Consider the following 16,893-nt stretch of genomic DNA (forward strand, 5'->3'; position numbering starts at 1 on the left):
TATCAATGTTAAGGAAGTGTAATTCGGATGCCAGATAAATAGGGGCATATGAGCGTATAGACATGAAACCAGACGTAACCTATATGGAGCAACCAGGAAGGGTTATAAACTGAAAAGGAACAAGTGCTTAGAGAAGGGTTATCAAACTATTTAGAGTTTGATGGAAGAACCACAATGTGGGAAAATTTACTTGAGAGTTAGAAAGTGCAATGCTAAGAAGTACCCCTATTCATTTTCTATCTGATTCCGGGACGGAATCCTTTTAAGGAGGGGAGACTGTAATACCCCAATTTTTGGAATTTTTGAAACCCTTATGAATAGTGCTTTTGCTGAGTATGCTGAATAAAAAACTTTTCATACCACACTATGTACGGGTTCTTTTATTGATCTTCTGAGATATTATTAGTACTCTATGTGGTATATAAGTATATGTAAAGATCGTCAGAATCCAAATCCGAACACTTTGATTTTTCCCGAAAATCCACCAGATATCGAAAGAATTGAGTATAAGGTAACATGATAAAAAGGATTTAAATTCAAGGATTTTAAGAGAGGATCATAAAAGGAATATAATGTATTGAGAAAGGTTAAGGGAACCCAAGTAATAATCCCGGGTATGATCCCTCAAACGATAAACGAAAATGAAAGTTAAGCAAACCGTATAACAGATCACGGTCATTAGCCAAGTAATTAGAAGCTAATCAAAGAGGTGAGTAGGGATGATGTCATCAACCAATAAGAAGAGGACAAAAGGTGGGAGGGTGACATCACATGGTGACATAAGCATGACCAAGCAAAGTGTGTTGTTGGTTGATTTAGAACCACACAAAGTACCATGGTAAAAAGGTAAATAAAACAAAACAAAACAATCAAAAAACAACCAACCAAGCCAAAACATTTCATTTTCACCAAAACAAAAAGCTATCTCACCTTCTTCATCCAAAAGCTCTCGCTTTTTCTCTTCTTCAAAGCAAGAATTCAAATCGCTAGTTCCAAGCTTTGTTAATTAGCAAGGTAATTATCTAAGACTCCTTATGCATAGATTAGCTATCCATAAGTTTGAGCTCCTAAATCATTCACAATCTCTTCCTAAAAATCATGGAAGAAGATGGTGAATAGTGTTTTTCAAGAACTAAAAATTTTTGTTCTGAGTTTTTATTTAGATTAAGCTTGGATAAGGAATTTTAAGGGTGATTCCAAGGCTAATTCTTGATTCTCCACTCTCCAAGGAAGGTATAACCCTCCAAACCCTAAATTTACTTGAGTATTAGGTTTAGTTTTGTTGTTATTAGTTCATGAGAGGCTTGATTGTTGTGTATGTAGAGGTTAGTTGGCTTTGTGATGTTTTGGAGTTGTAATTCTTGGAGTATTAATTAATGAACTTAAATATAGTTTTAAATTCATGCTTGAGAATAGTATAAATTGATAATTTTGAGTTGTGGGGCTGTTATGGTGAAGTATGGATGGATTTGGTTGGGATGTTGATTGTGAGTTGATTATGGGTTGGTTTGGAGTAGAATAACATTGGTAATCGCGTAAACATAGCCGTCGTTGAATGCCCGATTTACCGTAGACTGTTTTTGTTCTTAACATCAGAACCCTTAAACTCACTGTTAGGTTTGACCATTGCCATGTTTAGGTAGTTCATGTTACGAGCTTCGTTTTGATATGTGGTTCGTTTTGAATCCGATGTACGGTTTAGGAGAAAACGACCACTTTTAAGTACTGGCGTTTCACGAACGGAACCATTAGCCCTCGCCTACTTTGAAACATAGTTAAAGACCTTAAAGACTAATTGGAGTAAGAAACATTTATGTGAAGTGTATTATGCAGTTGGTAAGGCACTCGCGAAAAATCGCCTTAAAACCCTTAATGGTTAATTATAAAATGGTGGAGCCGAGGGTACTCGAGGGACTTAAGTGAATCGTTAAAGCGCAAAAGCGAACGTTAGGGTCTAATGGTTAAAGTATAGAGTTCATAAGCGACTTTGGTGTAATTCCAATTATATGTTGTTTATAGGTTACCAGACTCGTCCCAAGCCATTTATCACCCCCAGTCACTCAGGCAAGTTTTTCTAACCCGTATAACTGTTGTTGTGATGTATATATGTATGCATTATCTTGTGATAGATTCATGATTGTTATTAGCAAATTCTTGCGATATATTGGAGCATGTGATATGGTATATATGCATGTCTGTTTCGTAATCTTGATATATACCTGTTGGTTCAAATGCTTATAGTTGCATAATACCTATGCTAGAGATAAGCAGTAGTTGCGTATACCTTGAGGATAGGGGACCCAAAGGTGAACCCTTTTCTAAAACCGGGAGTAGATGTTCCCGAATATATGATATATATATATATATATATAATATATTTATATATAATTGATATAGTTTTCAAAACTATTAATCGAATAAGGTTTATTCGATAAGTTTATAAGTAATATTCATTCGAGGACTTATGACTCAGTTTATATTATTTAATGAATATTACTTGAATATTCATTCGAGGACTTATGACTCGGTTTATATTATTTAATGAATATTACTTGAATATTTATTCGAGGACTTATGACTCAGTTTATATTATTTAATGAATATTATTGAATATTCATTGAGGACCTATGACTCCGATTATTTACTGAATAATATTCTTTATTTAATTAAAGAATAATGTGTCGATAATCAAACTTACTTTTGATTATTCAAATAAAAATATTACTTTCGTATAAGTATATCTTTGGTTATTTACTATTCATTTCAAGTATAAGTTTTACAACTTCTACTTCAATTTATTTTATAAAGATTAATCTTTATGGGAATATTATTTAAATAATAATATTCAGATATTTTCTAATATATCGGGACTGATTTACTTTATTAAATCAACATTACTCCAAACACTCTTTAAAGTGTTTTCGAGTCTTCAAAATGATTTTTAAAAGTTAGAGCGGATCTCAAACTCATTTTTATATTTAAGATCTTCCTTTTAAAGGGGATTTAAATACTTGCTCAAAACCGGAGGGATCCGACTTTGTGGGGTATTTTATATTCGCAACAAGGTTGCTGTTTTGGTAAATGAATTGATTACTTACCCAACGTTCGGGAAGTAAGTCCATCTATCGAGTCGGCATAAGCAACATGGGCTCAGTGGGCGTCCATGAAAGTGTAAGTGGCTGAATGGGAGTCCATCAAATGCGTAAGTGGCTGAGTGGCAGTCCAGCATAAGGTCCTATTACGGCCAGGGTGATGACCAGTGGGGAATTCGTCCATCTACTAGTAGAAAAGGTTACTTATTGGTATCTTTGCCTGATCAGCAAGATATCAGGTTTATGCCAAGGTTTTCTCCTTTCTAAATTCATTGGATATTGCAACTCTGTTTATAATTTTCATAACAGAGGATTTCAAGGAGTGTATGAAATGTATATATATAGGTATATATATATATCGGGACTTAATGAAGTATCTCGTAACTTCATTATTTATAATGATATTTCAAGGATTGAATCTATTCAAGTCTTATCTTGTAGTCTCATCTATGTGATGAACTTTTGAAACTGATTATACCTTGAACGGTGGTAGTTCAAGTAGTATTCAGAAAAGATATAAGTATATTGGAGTATCTTGTAACTTCATCTTTTAAACTTATATCTAGTAAATGATTATCTTGTGCATGTTAAAGATTTACAGAAAAACGTTGAGACAAGGTTAGATATATGAGATCACCTTGCAACGATATTTTATACAGTTATAAACTGGAACTCTGTGGATGTTATACATGTTAGAGAATTTTAAATATTGTGAAAAGTATATATATATATGTATATATATATATTGAATATTTTGCGACTTGGTTGCGTTAAGATATCAGCTTGGGTCATTTCTTCTTGACCAAGACTTTCATGAGTACTATGAGAATGCTCATATATTATTAATCATTATACATATTATTTTGGTGGGCTTGTTGCTCACCCTTGCTTTCTTCTTTCATCACACAACAACAGATATAAAAGTTGAACAAGACCAAGCTTCCAATTCGCAAGCAGTTAGGAAACATTCCGCAGTTTTCTGGAAGCGTTGATGCCGCCGTAGCTGAGGTAGGAGCTACCAATAGGCTAGGTTTTCAACTATTGATGAACCAGACTTATGTATAATATGAATTTTAATAATGGCAAGGAATATGTAAATTATTCAGAAACCCTTTTAAGGTGGAACGGTTATAATTGTGGAATAAAATGACTTGTGTTATTTTTGGCATTAATCTCTGAGACTATAACTTGTGGAGTGTGTGTGTGTATATTATGGGGTCACAATACTCAGTAGTCGGTTGACTGTTAAGATTAAGTATTGATAAGGGAAATGGAACTCGTGACAACCCGAATCCCCGACCCCGGATTTGGGGGTGTACATTACATGTTCGATTTGGATGCCGGAATCACCTTCAAAATCCGATTTGATTCTCTGCCCTGTTTTTCTCCAACAAACCCTAGTTCTTGATTTTTTCTGAAGTTTTATGATTAATTAACTAATTAATTAATAAAAATTAGGCTATTTATATTATTGAAAATAATACCCCTAAATAAAATTAAGGGGCTAATTACACATCTAATAAAAATATTTGGCCCCAATTTTTATAATTTTTGAGTATTAATTATGAATTTTTAAATATCCAATAAATACAAAATAAATGCTAAAATTTTTCAAAAATTATGAATATTACAAAATGCAAAGAAAAATGATGTATGATAATTTCATGATCATATAAAATAAAAATGTGATTTTTGTGGGGTTTTTGGTACCCGAAGGGGTTCGGAAAAGTCATTTTTCGCGAAAAAGGTAAATTTGTAAAACGTCTAGGGGTTCAGAATAGCGATATGGTATAGGTCATTTTTGGCAAAACAGGGCCAATGATTTTATTTGAAATACAGTCTTTAAAACACTGTTTGAGCTGTACGGGTTTTGATATAAAACATATAACTTACGATAAAACACTCAATAAATATCCAAAACACATTTGGATCAAAACAGACAACACGTAGCACATAACATTTAGGGTTTAACGACTCAACACCTTTAATCACATAATAATACACATAATTTATCTTTATTATGATATAATACAAGCGTAATTTCTCGGTCGTTACATTCTCCCCCCTTAACAGGATTCTGTCCTCAGAATCACGCTATGAAAATAACTGAGGATACTTTTCTAACATATCACTCTCGAGCTCCCCGGTTGATTCTTCAACCACTGGGTTTCTCCACAAAACTCTCACTAATGGTACAAACTTATTCCTTAATACCCTCTCTTGGCGATCTAGAATTCTTATCGGCTGCTCTACATATGACAAATTTGCCTGAAGTTCTATTGGCTCATATTCTATTACATGTCTTGTATAAGAGTTATACTTCTTAAGCATAGATACATGAAATACGTTATGAATATGCTGCATATGGGGTGGTAAAGCTAACTCGTATGAAACCTTTCCGACTTTCTTCAAAATTTCAAATGGTCCAACATAGGGAGGTTTTAATTTGCCTTTGTTGCCAAACCTGGTTAGTCCCTTCCATGGTGATACCTTTAGCAGTACATGTTCCCCTTCCTGATAGTCCACATCTTTTCTGGATAGATCTGCATATTTACGCTATCGATTCTGCGCTGCTTCAAGTCGCTTTCGGATAAGTTCTACTTTTTCCTTGGTTTGCTGAATCGGTTCTGGACCTAGAATCTTGCGTTCTCCAACTTCATCCAAACATATAGGTGATCTGCACTTTCTCCCATATAAAGCTTCATAAGGTGGCATCCCGATACTTGCTTGATAACTGTTATTGTAAGAAAATTCCACTAGCGGTAAGTGCTCATCCCGATTTTCTTCAAAGTCTATTGCGCATACACGTAGCATATCTTCAATTGTTTGGATTGTTCTTTCACTTTGCCCGTCCGTTTTTGGATGATAAACAGTACTCATGTTCAACTTGGTTCCTAGACATTCTTGGAATTGTCTCCAAAATCTTGAATTGAAATGGGGATCTCAATCCGATACAATAGATACAGGTACTCCATGACGCATTGTTAGGGCGAAATCACGCGCTAATAATACACACAAGTATACGCCTTCGCAAGTAATATAGAATACTTTCTAGTTCATTCCCAGAGAGTTTGACTAATTATTGTTCAATTAAACTCACCCACCAATATATGATTACTTCTCAATGTTAAGACAATAACACTTAGAATTGATTAACTAATTATTAATAACAATTAACTACTACAATTGAGCACTTAATTAACACTTAGAATTAACAATATTAAAACACTCATGATATCACAACTTCATTACTACTTCCTTCAATAGTCATTGTTATTACCCTTAGCATGCAACAGTGATGATATTAATCGAATAACACGAAACAGATAAAAGCCAACTTTCATTGTACTAATACCATTCTACCAAACATCCACAATTAAGATAGAAGTTCAATAGGCATCAATTATGTTGAGTCCCTATATGTCTACAGAAATTGACAACATAACGATTTAAGAACAAGTTATTCCTTTTGATTACACAGGGCGAATAAAATGGGTAGAGTTACCCACTAATCATGCAACATCATACATGAACCTATGCTTGCATGGAAAGTTCTAAATCTCAAGATCCACCATCGCTTCACAAGAGATTAACACCCTACCTTATATGTTCGCGACGCACATAAGACGAATAAGCACAACCAATACTAGATATCATACAATCATCACACACTAAGGTATTAAACATCTAACTAAAGAATTCCATAGTACATCCGTTACGACCCCATGATCACGATTAGCCCATGATAGCACTTATCCTCATCATGGGTTCATATAAAAACATGATAAATAAACACAAGAGAATAATAACTAAACTAATTATATTAAACCAGATACATCACAAGAGTAAATAGGTTCAAAGTAAGAAAACTAGCATCCAACATTACAACGAAATAAAGAATCACAAGAAAATATGCTTCCTCTTCGTTGCGGTGTGCTAAAACGGTCTTCTTCCTTATCTCCTTCGCTCTTCGATTAATACAACGATCCAACCTTTGTGAAACGTCTCTGAAATCTACTTATATAGGAGTCCCATAAAACTCAGATTACTCAGAAGTTGGAAGCCAAACAGAAATAGGAGTCTAAAATAATTATTCTGAAATTACGACCCTGCGCGGCCCGCTCAGCATAGCTGAGCGGGCGCTCAGCTTCCTGCGCGGGCCGCTCAGCATAGCTGAGCGGGCGCTGCTGAGCGGGCGCTCAGACCCTTTCTGGAAAATTGATCTGTTTTGCTCCATTTCTTCGCTGCAATCTGCTCCTCTCTTCCCACTTACAATGCTAAACACATGCCAAGGCTTATTATTGATGAATTCCCGCAATGCAACTAATACCCTGAAATGCACAAACACTAGCAAAACACATCAAATACACAAAATACTTGATTTCAAGATACCAATTTAAGCTATTATAAGACGCTCTAAGTGGTATACAATGCCACTTATCACACTCCCAAACTTAAATCGATGTTTGTCCTCAAGCGTCACAGACTCAAAATAAAATAAAAACATGCATGAATGCAATCTACATGAAATACAGCGATCCCCCTTACTACGACCAAACCAACCAACTTACGACATCTCAACAAATGCAATTAGGCGAATAAAGATCAATCAAATCCTGCAAACTAACATACATCCAGAAACGTGGTGTGTGCAGATGCTTAACAGAGATGCTTCAGAACTAGATCAATTATCATGACTCAACTATCATCAAGGCAATCACATGATTATACAAAGAATAAAAATTCTAGGCACAAAGTGACTTATAACACTTCAAGAATCCTGGAGCTTATTACGGAATAATGTTTTTATTTATAACAAATAAATGCTTATTTGACCGTGCAATGAGTGAGGTCCACAAAAGACTTATACAATGGCATCCATGTAGCGAGCGTTAGGTTAGTGGATCCCAGACTATAAAAGCCTTAGGTCACTAGGCACAAAGTCCCCTAAGAACTTAATAACTCGAATACCAAAGAGCCCACTCGTGATCAATTATGCATTAACTATTTATTTTTTTCTTCTCTCTTTTTTTTCTTTTTTCTTTCAAAATTTCTGAGCAAGTGCGTTTCGCTCCATCTTGCTCAACCCTAGACTACTCGCATAAACATACGAGCCGGCTACTAGCCATTTGATGCCTAGCCACAATTAGCAACGATTTCCATTTTTTACTCCATTTTATTTCTTTTCATGCCTTTTATCACTAAGAACCTATTATAAAATTCTAAGCATAATAAATAGATTAACCTCGAAAACCATCAAACCATAACAACAATCTAGTCCTTAAGCATTCTCTAAGACTTAGTGAAAATACAAGTGTTTCTAGCATGCATATCAACCTACATGACTCAACATTACTTTAACGCTATCACTACACTCGCATCAACATCACAAATCAATTGGTAAATCAGCGCAAAAGGGATCATGGCAAATGCATGAGCTACATGACATGATAAACAATTAAAGCTATATAAAAAAAACTATATGGAAAAAATTATGCAATTATATGAACTAAATTATCATGAATATGCAACTATATGACACACACACAAAATATTCCTTAACTACCACCCCCAAACTTAAAATATTCACTGTCCCCAGTGAAGGTAGTAGAAAGGAACACAGGGTATACCTACTCGAAGAGATCATCATCATCATCATCCTCAGAGGGTGGTGTATCAGGAGGCGGATATGCAGAGTCCTCACCAAAAACTGGCCACTGAATGTCAGCTCCAAGGCCTCGAAAAGCAGTCCCTAGTGCAAGGGTGAGCTCCTGAGCAAACCTGCTCTGCGTCTCGTACATAGCATCCATCCTCCGTGACAGCCTCCTATACTGGGCATCAGCCATCCCAGCACCCTCCTGAGCTCTAGAAGAACCAGCCTCATCACGCCTTGGCCTCGCCATGGTAGCACCTCATACTGTACGCCCTCCTGGAAGACGATAACCCAACCCATGCTCCTCGGGCTCACCACCGGTCCACTCCTGCATCGCATGCAGAGTCCAGGAGTCAATAGGAGCGGCCGACAACTACATCTGCTCATGAGACGGCCACTGAAGTCCCACCACTCGGCAAAGCTTGGTAACCGTAGATGCATAAGGGATGTTCATGTGCTTAGCTCCCCTCAAAAACTTCAGAATTCCTTGGTAGATGAACTCACTAAGGTCCACATAGTACTACTCATTCAAAATTCCCCACAACAACTGTGCTCTCTCAACTGTGACCTCATGTGCATGCGAAGTAGGCAAGATATTAGCACAAATAAAAGCATTCCATGCACGGGCATACCTATTCATGGCTATCGCCGGAAAGTGAAGATACTCATTAGTTCCAGTCTTGAAGGTCCAAACTGTGCCCGACCTACAGAGAGTAGCACAAATCAAATCCAAGTCAAAATCCTCAGCAGTCTTCTCGTTCCAGTTCTCCTCCGTGGGCTTCCTCTGTCTCTGCCCAATCACATAATGAATCACCGCATGGTGATAATCCACCGTCATCCCCCGACCACAGAATACCCATTCTTCTCAGCCTTCACGTTCGCATAGAACTGGCGAACCACACTCATCGGCACTGCTTCAGGCGACTCACAAAAAGCTATCCACCCCTTCTCAGCAATCATAGGTAACAACTCACCATCTCTCCCCGAAGGTAAGAATCCCCTCTCCTTCAAAATTGGCTTCCCCAAAAGCCTAGTGTACTCCTCCTCAGCAGCCCTATCATTCAAACGAGGCCTCGCAGCAGTACCCCTCGAGGAATCAGCAGTAGGGACAGTGCTGCTGCTATCGATAGTCCTTGCTCTCTTGGGTGCCATCGAAACTGAGTAAAAGTGCTTGAGATTTGTGTTTTTGTGTTTGGGAGAGAGTTGAAGTGTTGAAAGTATATGGGAGATATATGGGATAGGTGTATGTATATATAGGGTATGGATTAGGGTAGAATTTGATTAGGAGTGGGGTTAAGGGTTAAAATCATGGAATAATGGGGAAATAGGTCGTGGGTTTATGGTCTGTGTTTTATGTTTTTATTTTTCTGATTTTTTCTGGTTTTTTATTGAACATAAAAAAATTTCTCCCAGTCAGCCCCTGAGCGGTCGCTCAGCTTGCTGAGCGGTCGCTCAGCATAGCTGAGCGGGCGCTCAGGGGGCTTCTGGAATTTTTTTTTCCATGCTCCATTTTCTTGATTTATTTGTGCTTTTGGATATGTTATTAACTTCTAAGGGTTCCTGTAACAACAAATCATGGGTTGCCTCCCACGAAGCGCTTCTTTTTCGTCATTAGCTTGACGTTGCGTACCTTCCTCAAGTTGATAATAAAACGACACTAACCACTTCTCGGTTTGCCGTGTCCCCATAGTAGTGCTTCAAACGCTGACCATTAACCTTGAATGCTTGGTCCGGATCATTCTCAAAAATCTCCACCGCTCCATGTGGAAACACAGTTTTGATAATAAAAGGTCCAGACCACCTTGATTTCAACTTCCCAGAAAAAAGTCGGAGATGAGAGTTGAGTAAGAGAACTTGTTGACCCGACACGAATAACTTAGGATGTAGCTTCCTATCGTGCAACCTTTTCACTTTTTCCTTGTACATTTTGTTGTTCTCGTACGTTTGGAGTCGAAATTCATCAAGTTCATTAAGTTGAAGCATTCGCTTCTTTCCAGCTGCATCTAGATCCAGGTTCAACTTCTTCAACGCCCAATAGGCCTTATGCTCAAGCTCCGCAGGTAAATGACATCCCTTACCATACACCAGTTGAAACAGGGACATACCAAGTGGAGTTTTGTATGCTGTCCTGTAAGCCCAAACAGCTTCATCGAGATTTAAAGACCAATCCTTCCTTGACGGACAAACAACCTTCTCTAAAATGCGCTTGATCTCTCTATTAGACACTTCCACTTGACCATTTGTTTGCGGATGATAGGCAGTAACAACTCGATGATTCATATTGTAGCGCTGCATCATAGAAGTGAACTTACGGTTGCAGAAATGCGACCCTTCATCACTTATGATTACTCGTGGCGTTCCAAACCTTGTGAAAATCTGCTTATGAAGAAAATTCAACACTGCCTTTGCATCATTTGTCGGTAGAGCCTTGACTTCTACCCATTTTGAGACATAATCGACTGCCAGCAAGATGTACTGATTGTTGCAGGATGAAACAAAAGGCCCCATAAAATCGATTCCCCATACATCAAAGACCTCGACTTCAAGCATCACATTTAACGGCATCTCATCCTTTCTTGTAAGATTTCCCACTCTTTGGCAATGATCACACCTTAAAACAAACTGATGAGCATCCTTAAACAAAGTAGGCTAGAAAAAACCTGCTTACAGAATACGAGCTGCCGTCTTTTCACCACCATAGTGTCCACCATAAACTGTGGAGTGACAGTCTCGTAATATCCCCTCCGTCTCACAGAATGGGATATATCTCCTGATGATCTGGTCAGCTCCCTGTCTAAATAAATACGGTTCATCCCAGATATACCACTTCACCTCATGCATAAACTTCTTCTTTTGAGCTGCGGTCAGATTATGAGGCATTATATTGCCGACAAGATAATTCACAATATCTGCGAACCATGGCTCTTCCTCCTGAACTGCAAACAGCTGCTCATCCGGAAAAGATTCGTTGATCAATGTCTTATCATGTGAAGTAGACTCGGGATTCTCCAATCTAGATAGATGGTCAACTACATGATTCTCAGTACCTTTTCGATCCTTGATCTCTAACTCAAATTCCTGTAGCAAGAGCACCCAACGAATGAGTCTCGGCTTCGAATCCTTCTTGGAAACCAAATAGCGAATGACCGCATGATCAGTGAATACTGTCACTTTTGTCCCAAGCAGATAAGATCGAAATTTTTCAAAACCGAAGACTATAGCCAAGAGCTCCTTCTCAGTAGTGGTGTAGTTCATTTGGGCCCCATTTAAGGTCTTGCTAGCATAGTAGACCATATGAAAGAGATTATTCTTGCGCTGCCCAAGAACTGCGCCCACCGCATAATCACTCGCATCGCACATCATCTCAAAAGGCTCCGTCCAATCAGGCGCTTTAATAACTGGTGCAATGATCAAACTCTTCTTAAGAGTCTCAAATTCCGTCAAACATTCATCATCAAATTTAAAAGGCACATCCTTCTCAAGCAAGTTGTATAGCGGCTTAGATATCTTCGAAAAGTCCTTGATGAAATGCCGATAAAAACCCACATGACCAAGAAAACTACGGATTCCTTTCACAGAAATAGGTGGTGGAAGATTTTCAATGACTCCCACCTTGGCTTTGTCCACCTCAAGACCCTTGCTAGAGACTTTATGCCCAAGAATAATGCCTTTACGCACCATAAAATGACATTTTTCCCAATTGAGCACCAAATTAGTTTTCACACACCTTTTTAGCACTGCACGAAGATTATTCAAACATTCATCACACGAGTGTCCAAAGACGGAGAAGTCGTCCATGAACACCTCGACATTATTTCCAATCATGTCAGAGAATATAGCCATCATACATCTCTGAAAAGTGGCCGGTGCGCCACATAACCCAAACGAAACTCTGCGAAAAGCAAACGTGCCAAATGGACAAGTAAAGGTAGTCTTTTCTTGATCCTCTGGTGCAATACAAATCTGATTATACCCTGAGTAGCCATCCAGAAGACAATAATACTCATGACCAGCTAACCTGTCAAGCATCTGATCAATAAACGGAATAGGAAAGTGATCATTCCTCGTGGCCTTGTTCAACTTTCTGTAATCCATGCATACTCTCCATCCTGTGACTGTTCGAGTGAGGATGAGCTCGTTCTTCTCATTTGCTACCACAGTGATACCTCCTTTCTTAGGTACACATTGTACGGGACTCACCCAAGAACTGTTAGAAATAGGATAAATGATTCCTGCATCCAGCCACTTCAGAATTTCTTTCTTCACCACCTCTTTCATGATAGAATTAAGTCTGCGCTGTTGCTCAACAGTCGGCTTACTACACTCCTCTAGTAGAATCTTATGCATGCAATATGAAGGGCTGATCCCTTTGATGTCTGCTATGGTCCATTCAATAGCCGATTTGAATTCTCTCAAGATCCTTAAGAGCTTGTCCTCCTCACTATCTGAAAGGTCAGATGCAATAATGACAGGTAAAGTAGATGCATCACCTAAAAAAGCATACCTCAAGTGTTCAGGCAATGGCTTAAGCTCCAAGTTGGGTGCTTCCTCAATTGATGGTTTGAGCTAACCTTCAGCATTTTTGAGGTCAGAAGTACCAAGAGATTTAAACGGCATGTCTAGCTTTCGCTTCCAGGGATAAGCATTAAGATATTGTAATTGCTCATTGCCATCCTCATCATCACTGTCAAAATCCCCCACTAAGGCCTTCTCTAATGCATCAGACATTAGCATATGATCGAGTTCTGAAGTAACCGCAGAATCAATCACATCCACTTTTAAGCACTGTTCATCTTCTGTAGGAAATTTCATTGCTTTGAATACATTGAATGTCACCTCCTGATCCTGCACCCGCATAGTAAGTTCACCTTTCTGCACATCTATCAAGGTACGGCCGGTAGCCAAGAAAGGTCTTCCCAAGATTATGGAAATCTTCTTATTTTCCTCGAAATCCAGAATAACAAAGTCGGCAGGAAAGAAGATCTTATCCACCTTGACTAGCACATCCTCCACTATGCCTCTTGGGTAAGTAATAGAATGATCAGCCAATTGTAGTGACATGTAGGTGGGCTTTAGATCAGGAAAATCCAACTTTTTAAAGATCGACAACGACATCAGATTGATGCTTGCTCCCAAATCGCAAAGGCACTTGTCAAAAGACAACTTGCCAATGGTGCAAGGAATGGTGAAGCTACCTGGTTCTTTAAGCTTTGGAGGTAACTTTTACTGCAGCACAGCACTGCATTCTTCCGTTAGAGCAACGGTCTCAAGGTTATCCAGGTTCACCTTCCTTGAAAGAATACTCTTCATAAACCTCACATAACTAGGCATTTGCTCCAGAGCCTCAGCGAAAGGTATATTGATGTGAAGTTTCTTGAACACCTCCAGAAACTTACTGAACTGCTTATCCAGCTTTTGTTGTTGCAATCTCTTAGGGAAAGATGTGGAGGATAGAGCTGTTTCTCCCCTGTATTACCCTCAGGCAGAGTGTGCTCAATAGTAGTCTTCCTGGGTTCCACCGCTTTCTCCTTTTGCTTAGCTTCTTCAGCTCCAACTTCAGCTTCTCCTTCTTTTGCTTTTTCAGCATCAGCAACCTTTCCAGACCTTAAGGTAATAGCCTTGACTTGCTCTTTAGCTTCCTTCCTGCCTGAAACTTCAGTGTCACTGGGAAGTGTGCCAGGTTGATGATTTAGCACTGCATTGGCTATTTGACCAATTTGATTTTCCAAGGTCTTGATCGACACCGCCTGACTCTTGCACAACAGCTTAAGTTCCTCAAAATCAGCACTAGTGGGTGCAGCTGCACCTCCCTGTTGAAGATATGATTGCCTTAGAGCATATTGCTACGGTTGCTGGAATCCAGGTGGATTGAACTGCTTACTCACACCTTGCTGATATGGTTGCTGAATAGCATTCTGATTATTACCCCAGCTGAAATTTGGATGATTTCTGTTGTTAGGATGATAAGTAGCTGGCACAGGCTGCTGTTGTCGCTGATATTTGTTCACATACTGAATAGATTCGTTAACTAGAGAACACTGATCCGTAGCATGAGAACCTGCACAAAGCTCACAGACCATAGCTATCTGATTGACTCCATAGGTGGCTAAATAATCGACCTTCATAGACAGCGCTCGGAGCTGCACTACAATAGCGGTGGCTGCATCGACTTCCAGAATACCTGCTACCTTCCCAGGTATCATCCTTTGAGGTGGGTTTTGATGCTCATTTGCAGCCATAGTCTCAATAAGATTATAAGCCTCAGTATAGCTTTTGGCCCACAAGGCTCCTCCAGCTGCTGCATCGAGCATGGGCCGAGATTGGGCCCCCAAACCATTATAGAAACCAGTGATCACCATCCAATCGGGCATTCCATGATGTGGACACTTTCTCAACATTTCCTTGTAGCGCTCCCAAGCTTCGCACATAGATTCTGTAGGTTACTGCGCAAACTAAGTAAGAGCACTCCTCATAGCAGCAGTCTTTGCCATTGGATAAAACTTCACCAGAAACTTTTGTGCAAGATCTTGCCAAGTAGTGATGGACCCAGCTGGTTCAGAATGTAACCAGTCCTTAGCTTTATCCCTCAGAGAGAATGGGAAAAGCCTCATCTTGATAGCCTCATCAGTCACACCATTGTATTTAAAAGTACTGCAAGTCTCGACAAAATTCCTTATGTGCATGTTGGGGTCTTTAGTCGCAGCACCTCCAAAAGAAACAGAATTCTGCACCATCTGAATAGTGCCCGGCTTGATTTCAAAGGTGTTAGCTTGGATAGCCGGATGAAGAATGCTTGACTTAATGTCATCAATTTTAGGCCGAGAAAAGTCCATAAGAGCTGGATCTGCCGGAACAATACGATCACCCATGATTACTGGCTCTTTCTGCTCACTTCCTGAATCCGAATCTTCAAAATCTATCTTCTCCGGAATATCAAGAACTTCGTCTGTCTCCTCAGCTGTATCTAAAGTCCTCTTGCGAGTACGAGAACGAGTTTGCATAAACGCTCGCTAAAGTACCTGAAACACAACCGGAAACAATAAGTAACACGTCTTAATCACTGAGTCCTAATGACCAATGATGGTAAGTACATAAACTAAACAAATACGCCGAGTCCCCGGCAGCGGCGCCAAAAACTTGTTAGGGCGAAATCACGCGCTAATAATACATGCAAGTATACGCGTTCACAATTAATATAGAATACATTCTAGTTCGTTCCCACAGAGACTCTGACTAATTATTGTTCAATTAAACTCACCCACCAATGTATGATTATTTCTCAATGTTAAGACAATAACACTTAGAATTGATTAACTAATTATTATCTACAATTAACTACTACAATTGAGCACTTAATTAACACTTAGAATTAACAATATTAAAACTCTCATGAGATCACAACTTCATTACTACTTCCTTCAATAGTCATTGTTATTACCCTTAGCATGCAACGGTGATGATATTAATCGAATAACACGAAACTGATAAAAGCCAACTTTCATTATACTAATACCATTATACCAAACATCCACAATTAAGATAGAAGTTGAATAGGCATCAATTATGTTGAGTCCCTATATGTCTACAGAAATTGACAACATAACGATTTAAGAACAAGTTATTCCTTTTGATTACATAGAGCGAATAAAACGGTTAGAGTTACCCACTAATCATGCAACATCATACATGAACCTATGCTAGCATGGTAAGTTCTAAATCTCAAGATCCACCGTCGCTTCACAAGAGATTAACACCCTACCTTATATGTTCGCGACGCACATAAGACGAATAAGCACAACCAATACTAGATATCATACAATCATCAAACACTAAGGTATTAAACAACTAACTAAAGAATTCCATAGTACATCCGTTACGACCCCATGATCACAATTAGCCCATGATAGCACTTATCGTCATCATGGGTTCATATGAAAACATGATAAATAAACACAGGAGAATAATAACTAAACTAATTATATTAAATCAGAGTACATCACAAGAGTAAATAGGTTCAAAGTAAGAAAACTAGCATCCAACGTTACAACGAAATAAAGAATCACAAGAAAATATGCTTCCTCTTCGTTGCGGTGTGCTAAAACGGTCTTCTTCCTTATCTCATTCGCTCTTCGATTAATACAACGATCC

At 38.6% G+C, this 16,893-nt stretch overlaps 1 non-coding gene across 1 annotated transcript; it reads left to right on the forward strand.

Annotated features, from left to right (window-relative positions):
- Window positions 1-15,114: 15,114 nt before the first annotated feature.
- On the forward strand, window positions 15,115-15,221 carry LOC141709718 (small nucleolar RNA R71). Its single transcript, XR_012570282.1, has one exon. It is a non-coding gene; the product is annotated as a small nucleolar RNA R71 (small nucleolar RNA).
- Window positions 15,222-16,893: the final 1,672 nt, after the last annotated feature.

The sequence above is a fragment of the Apium graveolens genome, chromosome 2, assembly GCF_009905375.1.
Source record: "Apium graveolens cultivar Ventura chromosome 2, ASM990537v1, whole genome shotgun sequence".
NCBI classification, from domain to species: Eukaryota; Viridiplantae; Streptophyta; class Magnoliopsida; order Apiales; family Apiaceae; genus Apium; species Apium graveolens.